At 36.1% G+C, this 17599-nt stretch overlaps 1 long non-coding RNA gene across 1 annotated transcript; it reads right to left on the bottom strand.

Annotated features, from left to right (window-relative positions):
• Positions 1-3775: 3775 nt before the first annotated feature.
• On the bottom strand, positions 3776-16497 carry LOC134731544 (uncharacterized). Its single transcript, XR_010113896.1, has 2 exons — positions 16439-16497; positions 3776-3858 (listed from the first exon to the last, which is right to left on the bottom strand). It is a non-coding gene; the product is annotated as an uncharacterized lncRNA (long non-coding RNA).
• Between the last annotated feature and the right edge of the window lie 1102 nt (positions 16498-17599).

Raw genomic sequence — 17599 nt, 5'->3', positions numbered from 1 at the left:
ATCTTCATAAAGCAGAAGCAGGGGTAGCTAATAAATAAATAACTTGAAAAAGATCCAGCTCTGAAAATTTTATATTAATTTTACATTTACATTTTTGTCTTGCAGGCTCTATTACAATAATGCAATGCAATATTTTATTCATTTCTACTTGCAGAAAAAAGTGTTGCCTGTTAATTTGACGGAAAATGGTTTCAAAGAATGTGGAAATAGGCTTTGGATGTGATTGAAAATCTGATTGTACTTTTTTTCTTTATGAAATTACTACTCTTCGTGATGCAAATTCTATTTGAACAAAATCACCTTTGGCAAGAAACATCTTCATTGAATCACAGGCAGCTGTGAACCTGACAATTAACTGATGTTTCTCTGATTGAATATGTGGAGCAATGTCACATATCCTGCCATGAGTGACTTCAGGTGAAACATGTTACACATTAATCACCTTGTTTTGCTTTAAAAAGATGGTCGTTTTCAATAGAATCAGTGTATCATTTCTTCTCTTGGCTTTAGCAATGTCTCTGGAGCAAATAGCAAAGTATCTTCCCCACCATTATGTTCATAGTCATCCCAATGGTTTCAGTTTTCTCCTGTGATTATAAGTTAAAAAAAAACAAACACAGATACATATGTGGATATGGACACACAAAATATCAGCGGCTTCTCATTTATTTATTCAAAAATCATTTATAGAATACTTCATTTCTCAATTATTGAAGTGACATGATAAAAAACAAACTCTCCTTGCTGGCAAAAATTGTAAGTTTTAGATATGTAATAGACTAGTGTGCCAGTGAAAGTTTTCCAATAATTATTATCCCATGTTTTTTCTTACTCAGAACACAAATGTTTAGGCACATTGTCACCAGACTTTGGAACTGGATTGGCCCAGAATTCTCTCATTTGAGTGCAGGGATACCAGGCTTTATCTCATTGCATCGCCAGATTTGGGGAAGAAAAGAAACATGACAACATCACGCTCCGGGGACTGTTGTGGGGTGGGGGGAGGGGGGAGGGACAGCATTAGGAGATACACCTAATGCTAAATGACGAATTAATGGGTGCAGGAAATCAACATGGCACATGGATACATATGTAACAAACCTGCACATTGTGTACATGTACCCTAAAACCCTAAAGTATAATAAAAAAAAAATAAAATAAAAAAAAAAAAAAAAAAAAAAAAAAAAGAAAAGAAACATGACCTTGAGTTAGCTTTCTTCCACCTACTGACAATCTTGGCCATCATAGGGTGAAGAAGGCAGAACTAAAGGATACGTGGAAACTCAGCTGAATACTTTAACCATTAACATCCCTAGCACCTGCTAGGGAATGAGTGCTTCAGTACCCAAAGAGTGGAATACCACAGGGTATTATCTCTGAGCTGTCACTTTAGCTATAACATTATTAGCTGCTAAATCACTCTCTCATTCTGACAATTTCTGGGAAGTGTGGCATGTGATAGAATCAGCGGAACCCATTGTCATACATCCACAGCTGTGCTGAATGAGCTGTAAATAGGTGATATTTTTTTTAATGTTTGTTTCCCATACCTCATGTTCGATGCTTACTGTTGGAGGTGGGACCTAATGGGAGGTGTTTTGACTGATTTGTCATGAATAGATTAATGCCCTCCCTGAGGCAGGGGCTGGAGTTAATTCTCACTCTATTAGTTTCCATGAGAGCTAGATGTTAAAAACAACCCAGCACCTCTCCCCTCTCTCTTGCTTCTTTTCTTGCCATGTGATCTCTGCACATACTGGCTCCCCATCTCCTTGCTTCCTGAGGCCCTCACCAGATGCAGATGTTGATGCTATCCTTCTTGTACAGCCTACACGATTATTAACCAAATAAATCTCTTTTTAAATCATCCAGCCTCAAGTATTTCCTTATAGCAACACTAAATAGACTTAAGACCTAAAATTAGTACAGAGGAGTAGGGTGTTGCTATAAGGATATCTGAAAATGCGGAAGTAGCTTTGGAACTGAGTAAGTGGCAATGTTTGGAAGAGTTTGGAGGGCTAGAGGGCTCAGAAGAAAAACAGATGACAGAAAGTCTGTAAATCATTTGAGATTGGGTAAGTCTTTGTGATAAAAATGCTGATAGAAATATTAACAATAAATACCATTCTGAGAGGTCTCAGATGGATATGAGAAAGTTATTGGGAACTGGACCAAAGTTCGTCCTTGTTATGCTGTAGGAAAAAGAAAAAAAGAAACAACACAAAACAAAACAAAAGAAAACCTTTGCTGCCTTGTGTTCATGCCCTAGGGCTTTGTGGAAGGCTGAACTTAAGAGTGATGACCTAGGGTATCTGGAGGAACTGCTTTCTCTTTTCTATTGCATGGCCAGGTTAGTGTTGCCATAAAGGGATACCTGAGGCTGGGTAATGTACAAAGAAAAGAGGTTTATTTGGCTTAAGGTTATGCAGGCTGTAGAAAGAAGCAGGTGTCAGCATCTGCTTCTGGTAAGGGCTTCAGGCAGCTTTGACTCATGCAAGGGTGCTGCAGAGCAATCACTTGCTAGAGAGATTTGCATGACTAAAATGCAGCCAGATGCTCAGAGTCAAAATGATGGAAAAAAGCTTCCAAAAGCATTTCAGAAATACTCAGTTCTTTCTCTCCCATCACAGGCCCTCTGGCCCAGAAAGACAGAATGGTTTCAGGGGCAGGACTGAGGTGCTGCTGCCCTGCTCTGCCTCAGGATGCTGCCTCTTATATCCCCACCACTCAGCCTTCAGCCTCAGCTCAAATATCCCCAGGTACATTTTGGGCACTGCTCCAAAGAACAAAAGCAGTAAGTCTTGGCAGCCATGTGGTGATGTGGTGTTGTCTGCAGAGTTGCTCAGAATGCAAGAATGATGGAAGCTTGGTGACTTCCACTGAGATTTCAGAAGATGTATTGGAATGCATAGGTGCCCAGGCAGTAGCCTGCCAGAAGAGAAGAGCCTCTTCAGAAATCCTCTACTACAGCAGTACCTAGTAAAGCCCAGGAAGAAAGTTATTTTGAAACTTTAAGATTTAATGTCTGCCTTGCTGGGTTTGGGGTTTGCATGGGGCTTATTACTCCTTTCTTTTGGCTAACTTCTCGCTTTTAGGATGGGAATGTCTACCCAATGCCTGTACAGCCATTACATCTTGAAGTAAATAATATGTTTTTGATTTTACAGGTTCACGACTAAATAATTTGCCTTGAGTCTCAGATTTTGGACTTTGAAATTTTTTGAGTTGATGATGGAACAAACAAGTTAAGACTTTTGGAGACTATTGAAAAGGGATGATTGTATTCTTCAACGTGTAAAGGACATTAATTTTGGAGGGCTAGAGCCAAATGCTACAGTTTGTATGTTTTCTCCTCAAATTTTCTGTTGAAATTTGATCCCTGATGTAAGAGACGGGGCCTGTTGTGAGTAATTTGGGTCATGGGGGCAGATTCCTCAAAAATAGATTAATGGCCCTCCTTGTGGAGGGTGTTGGGATTGAAAGTATTCTCACTCTATTCGTTTTCATGAGGGCTGGCTGTTAAAACAGCTGGCACCTCCCTCCCCTCTCTCCTGCTTCCTCTCTCACCATGTGATCTCTGCATATAATGGTTCCCCTTCACCTTGCACCATGAGTTGAAGCTGCCTGAAGCCCTCACCAGAAGCATATGTTGGCACCTGCTTCTTGTACAGCCTGCAGAACCATAAACCAAAGAAACCTCTTTTCTTTATACATTACCTAGCCTCAGATATTTCTTTATAACAACACCAAATATACTGAGACAGTAGGTCTCCTACCTGGTTCAGTGAAGAGTTTAACAGAATCCATGCTGGGGGCTCAAACACTCTGTAAAACTACTTGGATTTTGGTGCTGAAGCACTAGGAAAAGGAAAGAAAGACAAAACTACACTTGAAATATGAGTTGATTTTAACCAAGAAGTAGCACTGTCCCATCCAGGTTGGGAGGGGCCCAATGAAGGGAATTTGCTGAGTCAAATTTGTTCCCCTAGGGAATACAAAAAATTTCAGACAATATTAATTTGATGCCAAATATTTCTAGTTGAGTGTTACAAAATAACACCTTAATGACAGTAATCACTGAGACCAATCTTTTGGGAGAGTGGGCTCCTTGAGGAGCTGGCAATCTAACAGGAGGCCAGTACGGCTGAACCCTTCAGTTAAATATGTGTGTCACAGATGAAGCTGCTACAGAATGTGACTTATTTTATTTTATGCCTCAAAAATATACCAAACAATCACAACAAGAGTTGCAGTCAGCATAGTTTGTAAAAGGAGCATCAACATCAAATTTTATGTCATTCATATCCATCCAGAAAAATATTCAGTCTTGAGATTATTCTACATGGGGACCAGGTAGAGGAGATTGGGACATGGAGTTTTGCTTTGTGTCCACAGAGCTAGATTTAACAACAATAAAGTATTTTCTCTTTTTCTAATACATATTATTTAGTGTCATAATTCAAGATAAACAAAAACGAATGTGAGGGTGTGGTAAAGGGAAATTAATGAGCTTATTTCTTCTTTCTTTTGTTTTAAATTTGTTAATGCTGGCTCTAAAAATCATCTGCAATGGTGAGTCAAAAAAATTGAAAGAACATTTGGAATCAGCTGGGTTCGGTAAGACAAAAAAAAGACATGTGTAATAAAGTAGAAAAATAGCCAAAAGATGACGTGTCGGATTGGCACATGTCATCTAGCTACCATTTACTTAGCTAGGCATTAAAGAAACTTGCAAAAAACATAGAACAAGCCTACTCTTTCCATTATTTTGTTTTGTTTTGTTTTTGATAAGATAGTTATTTTATGTCAAACTGTGTTTTTGTTAATATGTAATGGGTTTATTATTGTTTATTATTTTAATATTTATTTTTTAATTTGACAGTTTTAATTTCTGCTATGATAAATACTGACAGATATAACCTAAGAATAAAAAAAAGCTATTTGTAGTCCTTGATAATGTTTAACCTTAAAAGTATTTTTAGACAAAAATATTTGAAAATCACTGGGCTAGAAGAAAGCAAACATTTGGACTTTGCTGCTTTAACTGTTTACAGAAAGATAGAAAAGTAGAGAAATTTAGAAATTATCAAGCAAATGGTTTAAGTAATAGACAAGGGGATCTATGTCAAAAACTACAAAGATGGAAAAATAGGATGAGATTGTAGTGATCATGGAGTGAAAAGGGTGATGTTCAACATCCCAGTGATGTTGAAGGGCTGATATAACGTGAACCCCGAGGTCTGTAGGTTGATATTAGAGGGTGACAGATTTGACTATTCTACTTTGCAGCTTCCATGTTTCCTGCATGGAAGGATTAGGGCTGGGAGGTGCAGTGGAATTTCAAGTCACTGAAAATGAAGCAGAGGAGTGAGGATATTGGATGGTTGTTCATTGAATTGTTGAAGACCCTCCCAATGAAGCCATAGATTGGGTAATGGTTCCAGAGAAAGGGAAAGCAGTGAGATCTTCAATACATGAAGAGAACAAAAGGAGACCAGCAAATGAGCCAAAACTATGGGGACAGAAAACAGCAAAAAGTGAGAGGAGTCAAAACACATCTGCTTTTAGAAGTAATAATTTCATGCATGATTCTTATTTTCACGGGTTGGAAAATAATAAAGAGTGTCCATTGCAAAGTGCTAAAGAAGATATGGTGCCTTCAGGGAAGATAGTTGTCTCCAGGAGAGTGTCTGGAGAGTTATGAGGAAATATGAAAGTTTACAGCGTTCAGATAAAGGAGAAATAGTGAGCTCCTTGGTATGGAACGGGGATTTCATGGAGCATCATGAAACAGATGTGGGTAAGTAAGAATGAAGGGCAGTTACGGTCAGAAAAAAGGAAACATAGACTTATGTTTACAAAATTCCATGACAGGAGAGATAGATGAAGACATTTGCAATTTGGAGATTGACACAGCATCATATAAATATGAATCTAGTGGGCTGTGGTAGACACCAAGGCTATTATTCAAATTATTCTCACCATTTGCCCTCTCATTCCCACATATTAAAGAAAGCAAACATCACTTCCTCCAATATTCTTCCTTCTTTACCCTTTAATACCTCTTTGACCCTTTACCCCATAATAGTAGTTTGAGGTTTTCCATATTATTGCATGCATCTTCCTAGTAAACATGGTACTTTCATCTGAATAACCAACTAATGTGATCCATAGAATCCAGAATCTTAGAATTAATGTGAATTAATTTCATTCACATTAATCCTAAGGAGGGGTGGATTTGAGGAGGGAGGATCAAACACGAATCATAACCTCAAAAGAATTAGAAATTGCAGAAACCTTCTCTTTAGATCACCTACAGGATGAAAGCAATATGTTGAACTTGATTTCCTCTAATTAGAAAGCTGAATTACTTTTGATCAGTAAATCACAGAGATAGATTTAGAGCAAATGCCATCATCCTACAAGTTACAACACTTTTAAGAAAACACTGTACAAATACTATCAGGAAACATTTGAAAAAGTTCACAAGTAATTAAATATATTTTTCAGCCAAATAGACATTTTATCTGCACATATTCAACATTATAAAGATTCATTTCTTATAAAATATTTCCTATTTTTGACTAATTAGTGAAATTATTCCTACAAGTTTTAAAATAAAATTTATACAAGTGTCAACAAGTAATTATATAGCATCTATACAATAAGTAACAATTTACCCTAACCATTCTCTGTTAGATGTGGGTTTGTTAGCGAAGCTCTTAGGGAAACATCTTTTCTCTTGAGTAAGTAAATTACCCCTTTGATCTCTGATTTATATACCTAGTTCTTAATTTTATGAAATTGATACATTTTTGGAGATGTTCACATATTTGATTCATTCAGTGACAATTTATTGAAATATTGTGAGTTCCTGGCATAGAGAGGTTTAGCTGAGGCAAACTCTGGATTTATCCTAGACAGATATGGCATGAGGGCATGGAAGTGAACTGCTAAAGCAAGATATAGTTCACAACAGGGGGACACACAAAAAGGCACTTCAAAACAGGAAAGTCCTGAAAAATTTGGACAGAAGAAATTGTAAGCACATTTTGTTTTGAAAGTCCAGCAAGGATTTTCTAAGACACACCAAAAATTCTCTTCTATCCATTTCCCTAAAAGAAATGGTTTCAAAAAATGTAATAAAGATCCATCAATCTCTTGTCTTTTAAAGTTAAATGCTTAGAAACATGCATATTTATAATGACACTAATTGTATAGAACTCTAATTTTATAGTTGTTTCAGAATTGCCAATTAAGTGATTTTCTTATATAGTTCATAAAATCTGAGTGAGTTAGGTCATATTGGAGCCTTAATGTGCATTATACTGTTCTAATGATGCCTTATAAGCATTGCAGAATAGTGATACAAGTAAAGATTACTTAAAGGTTGTTTGTCATAAAACATTATTTGTTCATTTGAACTATTGTAGATAATAGTTTATATAGCAATTCCAAGGAACTGTTATTTGAATCTACATTTTTATTTAATTTATAAAGTTGCTTTAAAACATTCCACCAAGCAAAACTCGTCCTCTCAACTTTTGTAAGTTCTTTATATTTTCTGCCAAGGTAAAAACTAAACCAAGTAAAACTGGATTCTTTATTTTAGAAAATATTTGTAATTCACCTATAACTTATAATTGCTATGAAACTTTAAAGTTAAAATTTATAACTGAGAGTGAGTGTGAGAGAGTATCCATGCATGAGAATGAGAGACAGGGAGAGAGAGAGAGAGAGAGAAAGGGAGGCATTAAGTGAACCAAGAAGGGGGCCTATAGTGATTAATTCTCTTATATTTTCTTTGCATTTTACCATGTAAAAGCAATCAGCAATTTAGCAGTTCATAAAAGACTTTGATAACCAGTGGACAGAAAAATGAGACTCATACAATGGAAGAAATATACACATGGACAGATGTGGACATGGAGAAAACAATTTAAACAACATATTTTCTGGCTGTAGATTTTTTACTTGACCTTATGAGTATTGGTTAATTTGTGTTTTAGTGTTGAACCACTATACATCCAGTGCAAACACACACACACACACACACACAGAAAAAAAAAAAACCTTGTCTTGTTAACCCTATAAAGGTCAAGCTAATCTAATCTAAATTTCTAGGCTATTTCTACAATGCTATATGTTATTTCTTGGTAATGCAAATAGTAATAAGTTATGTTATTTTTATGTCATGGATTTCTACATAAGGCCTGAGACTTACAAATATGACACATTAGTGATGTTAAAGAAACAGAATTGATAAAGCGTTGTCTTCCTCATCTAAATCCTATCAAAGAATGACAGGTAGTAAATTAGAGAGAATTGAAAATTGTTTCAGTTTCATTGACTTCATCCCTCAGTTTTAAGAAGAATCCCTCCATAATCTTTGACTGCTATCAAAGACAAAATTCTAATTATCACACTTTGCTAAATTTTTCTGTATATTTTAATTTTTAACTACTTGGGATAATTTATTGGTGGTCAGATATACCCTGCTGTGGTCCTTTACATTTAAGAAACTCATTCAATAAAATAAGTCCCCTTCTTCAAGGACTAGCATGAACTGTAATGAGTCATGCATCTTCACTATTTCTCCAGTGATGTGTTGCACTAATACATCATTTCTGAAAGCTGTCTCTTTAATGATATATTAATATAATACATCATCAGGCTAAGGGAGAAAAAGATGGATTGCTTAAAATATGGTGTCCTTCACAGAACAAAAGATTTTTAGAGCAGATTAATTTTAATTAGAGAAGAAAAGAAGTCTACCTTTAGCAAATTATATTAGCTCTACCCACTCAGTATCTGTATCTCTTCACCTAATTTAAAGATTACATTTAATCTATTTTATTTTGAAGCAATACATGTTGATTTTTGCTAGTTGTATTTGAAATATAGTCTTTTATGATTTTTAGTTGTTATATTCATAAGGCCTCTCCTCAACTAGTTTTAACTAAAACACACGTTGAAAAGGCCTTTATATAGGGATGATGTGATATTATGTTATTTTTAAGGATTCTTCATCATGTATGATAAATTATAAAAATTTGTGAAAAATACTCATCTACTGAAGCATACTCTATGTGTGATTAACTATCATAATAAAATGCTGATCAGTTTGCTTACAAGTTACTGGTTCCTATAGTTTATGTTCTTACCAGGAATTGACCATGATTTTGCCATCAATGTGAATTTTACAGGTCATATAATCTCTCTTAACCTTAATTCTTTCCCTATAGAATAAAACTCTTAGTACTAGCTAGTTTCTACATGCATTTTCAGCTCAAAGAACCTGCACATCTGTCTTTGACTGTGTGCCTGCATAAGCCTCTTTGCAAATATTTGAGTACAAAGTTTTTGAAAAAAAAAAATCAAATCTATCTGGAGCCCAAGGAAACACCTTCCTCTACCATACTGCATCTTGTTTATTTGGCGTTCTATCTTTTTGTTATTCCTTCTATCCCTATAATTCCTTTTACATTTGTCATTTGTATCTGCTTAATTCAGTTATTCAAGTCTTGCTGATCCTTTCTCTACATATTTTTATTCTTTCCTCATCTAGAATCATGTCAACTGGACATGCAACCAGAAGATCCAGGCTCAGATTTTCATTGTATCTTTTTATAAGTTTTGAGAAGTTAAAAGTCATTGTATAACCAATTTGGAAAATTGTGTTTAGGTGCTGACTAGAGTCAACCACGTATACCTTTTGTGAAACTGAGTGTGTCATCTGGGTGCAGAAGAAGAGAAATCTTTGTCTTTATTCATCTTTAAAATGATTCTACCTTGGGCAGCCGCATGCTGCCATAAAGTTAACAGACAATTTATATTGTATTTATTTTTTTACATTTGTATGCATACATAATAATGGTACATATTTATGTGATATATGTGATATTTTCATACAAGCAAACAATGTGTAATGATTTAAACAGAATAATTGAGATATTCATCACCTCAAACATGTATCATTTTGTGTGTGTGTATGTGTGTGTGTTGGGAACTTTCCAAATCACTCTTCTAGTTGTTTTAAAATATACAATATATTATTGCTAACTATAGTCACCCTGTTGTGCTACTGAGCACTGGATCTTATTTCTTTAATCTAATTGTATTTTTGTAACCATTAACCAACCCCTATTTATCCCTCCACACCTACTATCCTTCCCAGTCTCTGGTAACCATCATTCCATTCTCTACTTCCATGAGATCTGTTCTTCTAGTTACTACATAGGAGACAACACAATATTTGTCTTGCTATGCGTGAGTTATTTCAGTTAGCATAATGCCAGGATTTCTCCTAATGCATGTTGTTGCAACTGACAGAATTTCATGCTTTTTATGATGGAATAATATTCCATTGTGTGTATGTAACACATTTTCTTTTCCAATTCATGTGTTGATGGATACAGATTATGTTGATTCCATATCGTGGGTACTGTGAATACTGCTGCAATATATATGGGAGTGCAGATATCGCTTTAATATACTGATTTCCTTTCTTTTGGATATATACAGAGCAGTCAGATTTCTGGATTATATGGTAGTTCTATTTTTAGTTTTATGAGAAATCTCAATTGTATTTTCCATAGTGGTTGTACTAATTTGCATTTATCCTTACAGTGTACAAGCATGCCTCTTTTCCCACATTCTCATCAACATTCATTTTGAACTCATTTTGATGAAAGCTATTTTAACTGGGGTGAGATGATAACCCACTGTGGTTTTTTAATTGCATTTCTCTGGTGATTAGTGATGTTGAGAATTTTTGTATATACTTGCTGGTCATTGGTAGTTCTTTGTTTGAGGATTGTCTATTCAGACTTTTTGCTCCTTTTTAATTAAATTATTTGTGGGATTTTATTGCAATTGAGTTGAGTTCCTTAAATATTCTAGATAAATCCCTTGCCAGATAGATAGTTGACAAATATTTTATTTCATTCTGCTGGTTGTCTCTTCACTTGATTGTTTCCTTTGCTGTGAAAAAGCTTTTTAACTTGATGTAATCCCATTTGTCCATTTTTGCTTTGGATGCTTTTTGCTTTTGATGTGTTACTCAAAAAAATCTTTACCCAAAACTATGTCCTGAAGCATTTCCTCAATGTTTTCTTCTAGTCGTTTCATAGTTACAAGTCTTATGTTTATGTCTTTAATCTATTTCGATTTTTTTATAGGTGAGAGATAGAGCTGTAGTTTTATTATTCTGCATATGGATATTCAGTTTTCCTGGCACCATTTATTGAAGAAACTGTTATTTCCCCAATGTATGTGCCTGGCATCTTTGTTGAAAATGAACTGACTGTAAATGTGTCTATTTAATTGTAGGTTCTCTAGTCTGTACTATTGGTTTATATGTCTGTTTTATGCCAGTAACATGGTATTTTGGTAACAATAGCTTTGTCGTGTAATTTGAAGTCAGGCAATGTGATTCACATGGCTTTATTCCTTTTGCTCAGAATTGCTTTGTGTATTCAGGGTCTTTTGTGGTTCCATGTGATTTTTTTTCTATTTCTGTGGAAAATGTTATTGGTATTTTGGTGGGGATTGCATTGAATCTACAGATCACTTTTGGTAGTATGATGATTTTAAGAAAATTGATTCTTCCAATTAATGAACACGGAATATCTTTGCATTATTTTGCGTCTCCTCTTCAATTTCTTTCATCAATGTTTTATAGTTCTCACTGTAGAGACATTTTACTTCTCTGGATAAATTTTTCCTAGGTATTTTTGAGCTATCATAAATGGGATTGATTTCATATTTTTTCAGATTATTCATTATTGATATATAGAAATGCAGGTTATTTTCCATCTAATTCACTAGTAAGATCAAGCTAGTTGTCAAATTCACTTGTTTTTAGATGAACTCTATAATTAAGACACAACTTTCACTGTAAATGTTGTCACCAATATTTCTCCCAGTATTACAAACAAAATTTTTTTCTAATTGCTAAATATTTTTTAAAAAATATAGGTACTTTGTTACTATAAATTTGAAATATTTGGGTTCTATATTTATAATTTTTTATATGTTATGAAATTGCATATCCTAAATTGTATATAAGTGGTAAGATTTTTCTGCTTTTAAAAAATCATAAACTGAAATGGTGTATTGCTAAGTTCATATTATAACAGTTAATTTAAATTTGGCTGTAAAGCTTTTAGAGGTAATTAACATCGTGAGAAAATTAACAAACTTACTTTTTTTGTAAAATATTATTTAAGTAAAAATAAAAAATAATTATAGTAATTTAATCTATAGACGATTATATGGTTGTTAGAATTTGAAAATATTCAAATATGGTTTAGTATTTAATGGAGGTTACTTATTAATTGGGTAGCATTTCAAAATGCTACCCACAGTATGGATTTTGTTAGACATAAGAGAAAATTAAATCATTATTGGAAGTGCAGTCATGAGCCATACAATACTTTGGTCAAAAACAGACAGCATGTATGATGTTGGTTTGATAAAAGTATAATACCGAAGTATAATACCAAGTATAATACCTATTTTTTTTTGTTCAGATATGTTTAGAGACACAAGTACTTACCATTGTATTACAATTGCATACAGTATTCAGTACACAAACATGCGGGCAGGTTTTTAGCCTAATAGCAAAAGACTATAGCATATAGGCTAGGTGTGTAGTAGACTATACCATCTAGATTTGTGTAACTACACTCTATATTGCTGGCATGACAAAATTGTTTAATGACGCTGTATTAGTCCACTTTCACGCTGCTGACAAAGACATAAGCGAGGCTGGAAAGAAAAAGAGGTTTGATTGGACTTACAGTTCCACGTGACTGGGGACGCCTCAGAATCATGGCGGGAGGCAAAACGCACTTCTTACTCGGCAGCAGCAAGAGAAAATGAGAGGGAAGCAAAAGCGGAAGCCTCTGATAAACCCATCAGATCTGGTAAGACTTACTCACTATTGTGTCCGGAATTGGTGGGTTCTTGGTCTCACTGACTTCAAGAATGAAGTCGCGGACCCTCGCAGTGAGTGTTACAGCTCTTAAGGTGGCGCGTCTGGAGTTTGCTCCTTTTGATGTTTGTATGTGTTTGGAGTTTCTCCCTCCTGGTGGGCTCGTGGTCTCACTGGCTTCAGGAGTGAAGCTGCAGACCCTCGCGGTGAGTGTTACCTCTCTTAAGGCGGCGTGTCTGGAGTTGTTCCTTCCTCCCGGTGGGCTCGTGGTCTCGCTGGCTTCAGGAGTGAAGCTGCAGACCCTCGCGGTGAGTGTCTCTTAAGTGCTCTTAAGGCAGCGTGGACCCAAAGAGTGAGCAGTAGCAAGATTTATTGCGAAGAGGGAAAGAACAAAGCTTCCACAGTGTGGAAGGGGACCCAAGTGGGTTGCCACTGCTGGGCTCAGGCAGCCTGCTTTTATTTTCTTATCTGGCCTCACCCATATCCTCCGGCTGCACAGGAGCCCACGGAGGGGGTGGGAGGCTCAGGCATGGCGGCCTGCAGGTCCCGAGCCCTGCCCCTCAGGAAAGCAGCTAAAGCCCGGCGAGAAATTGAGCGTAGCACCAGTGGGCTGGCACTGCTGGGAGACCCAGTACACCCTCCGCAGCCACTGGCCCGGGTGCTAAGCCCCTCATTGCCCGGGGCCGGCCGGCTGCTCCGAGTGCGGGGCCGCCAAGCCCACGCCCACCCGGAACTCCAGCTGGCCCGCAAGAGCCATGTGCAGCCCCATTTCCCGCTCGCGCCTCTCCCTCCACACCTCCCTGCAAGCTGAGAGAGCCGGCTCTGGTCTTGGCCAGCCCAGAAAGGGGCTTCCACAGTGCAGCGGTGGGCTAAAGGGCTCCTCAAGTGCCACCAATGTGGGAGCCAGGCAGAGAAGGTGCCGAGAGCAGTGAGGGCTGTGAGGACTGCCAGCACGCGTCACCTCTCACTCTGATGAAAATAGAAGGGGAAAGACCAGCCCCCATGATTCAGTTACCTCCCCATGGGTCCCTCCCACAACATATGAGAATTCTGGGAGATACAATTCAAGTTAAGATTTGAATGGGGACACAGAAAAACCGTATCAGACACATTTCTCAGAATGTATCCCTGTTACTTTATTTCCTTACCACCTACTTGATTCAGTTGAAAACTATGACCCTCCAAAAACCTGCACCCAAGTTTTTATAGCAGTTTTATTCATAATTTCTAAAACCGGAAGCAACTAAAATGATGTTCCTCAATAGGTGAATGAATAAGTACTGTGATACCACTATAGAATGGGATATAATTTGGCAATAAAAATAAATAAACTACAGAGCCCCCCCCCAAAAAAACCAAAGGAACCTTAAAATCATATGGCTAAAAAAGCCAGTCTGAAAAGGCTGTATGCCGTATGATTCTAACTGTATGAAAATGGAAAATTACATAGAGAGTTAGTGGGTGAATTGGTGAAACGGGATTGTTAGAACAATGAAACTATTTTGTATAATACTATAACAGTAAATAAATGATACTATGTATTTGTCAAGCTCAGAATTGTATAACAGAATTAATATATTATTATTATCTAAACTTCATAGTTAATGTCAATTATGGACTTTACTGAATAGTAATATATTAATTTTGGTTCATTAATTGTAAAAATGTGCAATATTTATGTTAGATGTTAATAATAAGGAAACTGTGTGTGTGGGGGGGTGGTGAGGTACATGAGACCCTTCTGTAAAGTCTACTCACTTTTTTTTTGTACATTTAAAACTATTCTTAAAGGAGAGATTTAGAGCTGAGAACCTTTGGTTACAGTTTTTCTTCTACATCAAGTGACCCTAGGAGAAAAACATCAGAAAATCTCCTTTGGCCTTACTTTCTTTTCCCCCAAAGCATCTTTACCCTTTATAAATAGATAGAGTCTCCCTGAGATTTCAATTTCTATGCTCCTTTGAAGAAAGAAGTATCTGAATATTATGCTTCTGTTTGTACCTACTGTATTTGTACATCATGAGATTGATGTCAGCATATTTTGGGCTACACAAATGAAATATTTCCTAGAGGATTTTATTATCTTAAGATAATCTTTTTGATGCTACTGCAATTATCTCAGTTTTAAAAATTATATATGCAAATGACCTTAAGTGTAAAAGCAATTGTCATGCTCAAAGAAAGACCTGGTGAAATAATGAATCTAATCAAATAATTGTATTTGGAGAAGCTATTGTTATCTGAAACAAAGTACTTCATTGGCAAAAAATAATAATGTGTGGTGTATAAACACATAAAAGTCATTTTAATTTAACTTGAATATTATTTCCCCTTTCAATTATAATTTCCCTCTTGATTATTAATATAAATTCATTAAAAGTTATGTCAATAGTCAAATTCACTGGGGAAAGAAATAAAGAAGAATAGGGAGAAAAGAAAGACTGTTTGTGTCTCAGAGATGAAAGAGTCAGAAATCCTGATTAGCATGGGAGCGATAAATCATTAAATCTATCCACACTTCGTATTTTTAATCTCTACTATTCAATTCTGCATCCATAAATATTCTCATGCAATCACTGGTAAAACACTAATTAGTATTTTTGAACTGATGAGTGTTGTGCTTGACCTTTATATAAATTCAGTTTGTGAATTCTGTTTTTTGGTATACAAATGACTTACCAAAACTGATTGCTTCCAACTCTAAAAAATTAATGTTTAATTAAAATAGCTTTAGCCGTTTTAAAATAACTCATTTTTTCCCTATTTATTGAAGCTACATTTCATCACAGCATGAAGTGACTTCATTAATTATTTTGGGAGTAAGAACATTATTTTTAGTAATTCAATTTTAATATAGATCCCTTTTGAATGATTCCTAAAGATTTGAATAGGATTTTAAAACTGTAATTATGTCTCATACTATGCCATAGTTTGGATGTTTGTCTCCTCCAAATCTCATGTTTAAATTTCATCCCTATGGTAGAGATGGGGCCTATTGAGAGGTGTTTGGGTTATGAGGGCAAATGTCTCATGCATAGATTAAGGCCCTATCTGGCGGTAAGAGTAGTGAATTCTGGCTCTGTTAATTCCCAGGAGGGCTGGCTGTTGAAGAGAGTCTGGTACCTCTCCTTTTGCTCTCTCTTGCTTTCTCTCTTGCTGTGTCATCTCTACACACCCTGTCTCCCCGTCACCTTCCTCCATGAGTAGAAGCAGCCTCAGGCCTTAACTAGATGCAGATGCTGGCATCATGCTTCTAATACTGTCTGCTGAATTGTGAGCCAAGTAAACTTTTTTTATTTATAAATTACTCAGCCTCAGTTATTCCTCTATAGTAACACAAAATGGACTAAGGCATACTGTCTTTTCTGCATAATTGGAATGTAGAGAGTATTGTAATTATACTGATGAGGAAACGATACCACAGAGAGTTAAAATAATCTTCCCAGTTAGGCAACAATGGAAAATGAAAGGAAAAGTTAATACGTCCTTTATTTTGCTTACCTTTTTTCAATAAGAAGTACTACAGGAAACATTTGCTACATTCCTAAGGGTGCCAGCTGCGACTCTGGATAGGACAAAATTGCAAAGTTCATATTCTCCCTTCTTTGTTATCCATGTCCCAACTTCAAACAAGCAGAACTACCTGTCTTCTACATATGTGGGTTCCAAGTAAGCCAAGCCTTTGCTTTCAGCTTATTTCATAACGGAGTATATTTTTAAAAATAACAATGAGAAAGACAGCTACTTGTTTAAAACTTGAGGACTTTTTGTGCGTGCCTTCTACCTCCCAGTTATTTGTCTACTGTTTTTCCCTTTGTCAACTGTGAACTCCCCAAAAGTCCACCAGAAAACCCTACTGGTCAAACAAAACCAAACTTACTAGTTTAATTTTGGCAAGGGAGAACACCACCTTGGTAGAATTTTTGGCCATGTCTCAAAAGGGGAAATCAAGGGAGAATATTACCGACCTTCAAATTCTGGACTGGGTAGTTTTTAGGCAGGTCTTGCAAGGTGAGAAATGGGTTTGCATTGTGATATACTAGTTTTGGGTTCATGAACGTAGTAAGGAAAGTGTGTTAATAAGATTCTTAATGAGTAAGTTTTGATTAGTAAGCTGTTAAGTTGGTTCACAATCTTATCTTCCAGGAGAAGGTCTTTCTTAGAGAAAACAGGCTATTTTCATTTATTTTGTGTATTTACCAAAGGAGGGGAAGAGAATGTCTTTTCTCGGTATTGATTAAAACAAAGACAAGGCCTATGTTCATTTCATTTCTTATTTTTTGATATCAATTTTTGATATCAATTGCTACAAATCTGGGTGTGAGATGAAAATATTTTAATTCAGCTGAAATCTAACTTACAACTTTCCAGTTTAGTGCACAAGTCAAACTTTATAATTATTGAGACTTCCTTTTCACAAGACCGAGAAACACAAGAATCTGAGTGTCTATGTGGCGCTTACAAATTTAGGGAAGGGCTTCTGCTTTCTAGTCCATCATAGATGCTGCTGATATTTCTGTTGTCTGCATCCATGCAGTCCCTCTTGAATTCCAGGGCATTTTGCTTTCATGATCTTACAGTACATGGGAATACTTCCCTAGTTTTGCAAGGTCAGAAGTGGATTTGGGGTGAGGGGGTATAATTAATGAAGCTTAAGCTTTA

This window comes from Symphalangus syndactylus, chromosome 10 (assembly GCF_028878055.3).
Source record: "Symphalangus syndactylus isolate Jambi chromosome 10, NHGRI_mSymSyn1-v2.1_pri, whole genome shotgun sequence".
NCBI classification, from domain to species: domain Eukaryota; kingdom Metazoa; phylum Chordata; class Mammalia; order Primates; family Hylobatidae; genus Symphalangus; species Symphalangus syndactylus.
Note: the sequence above shows the minus strand (reverse complement) of the source record. Positions and strands in the feature narration are given on the sequence as shown.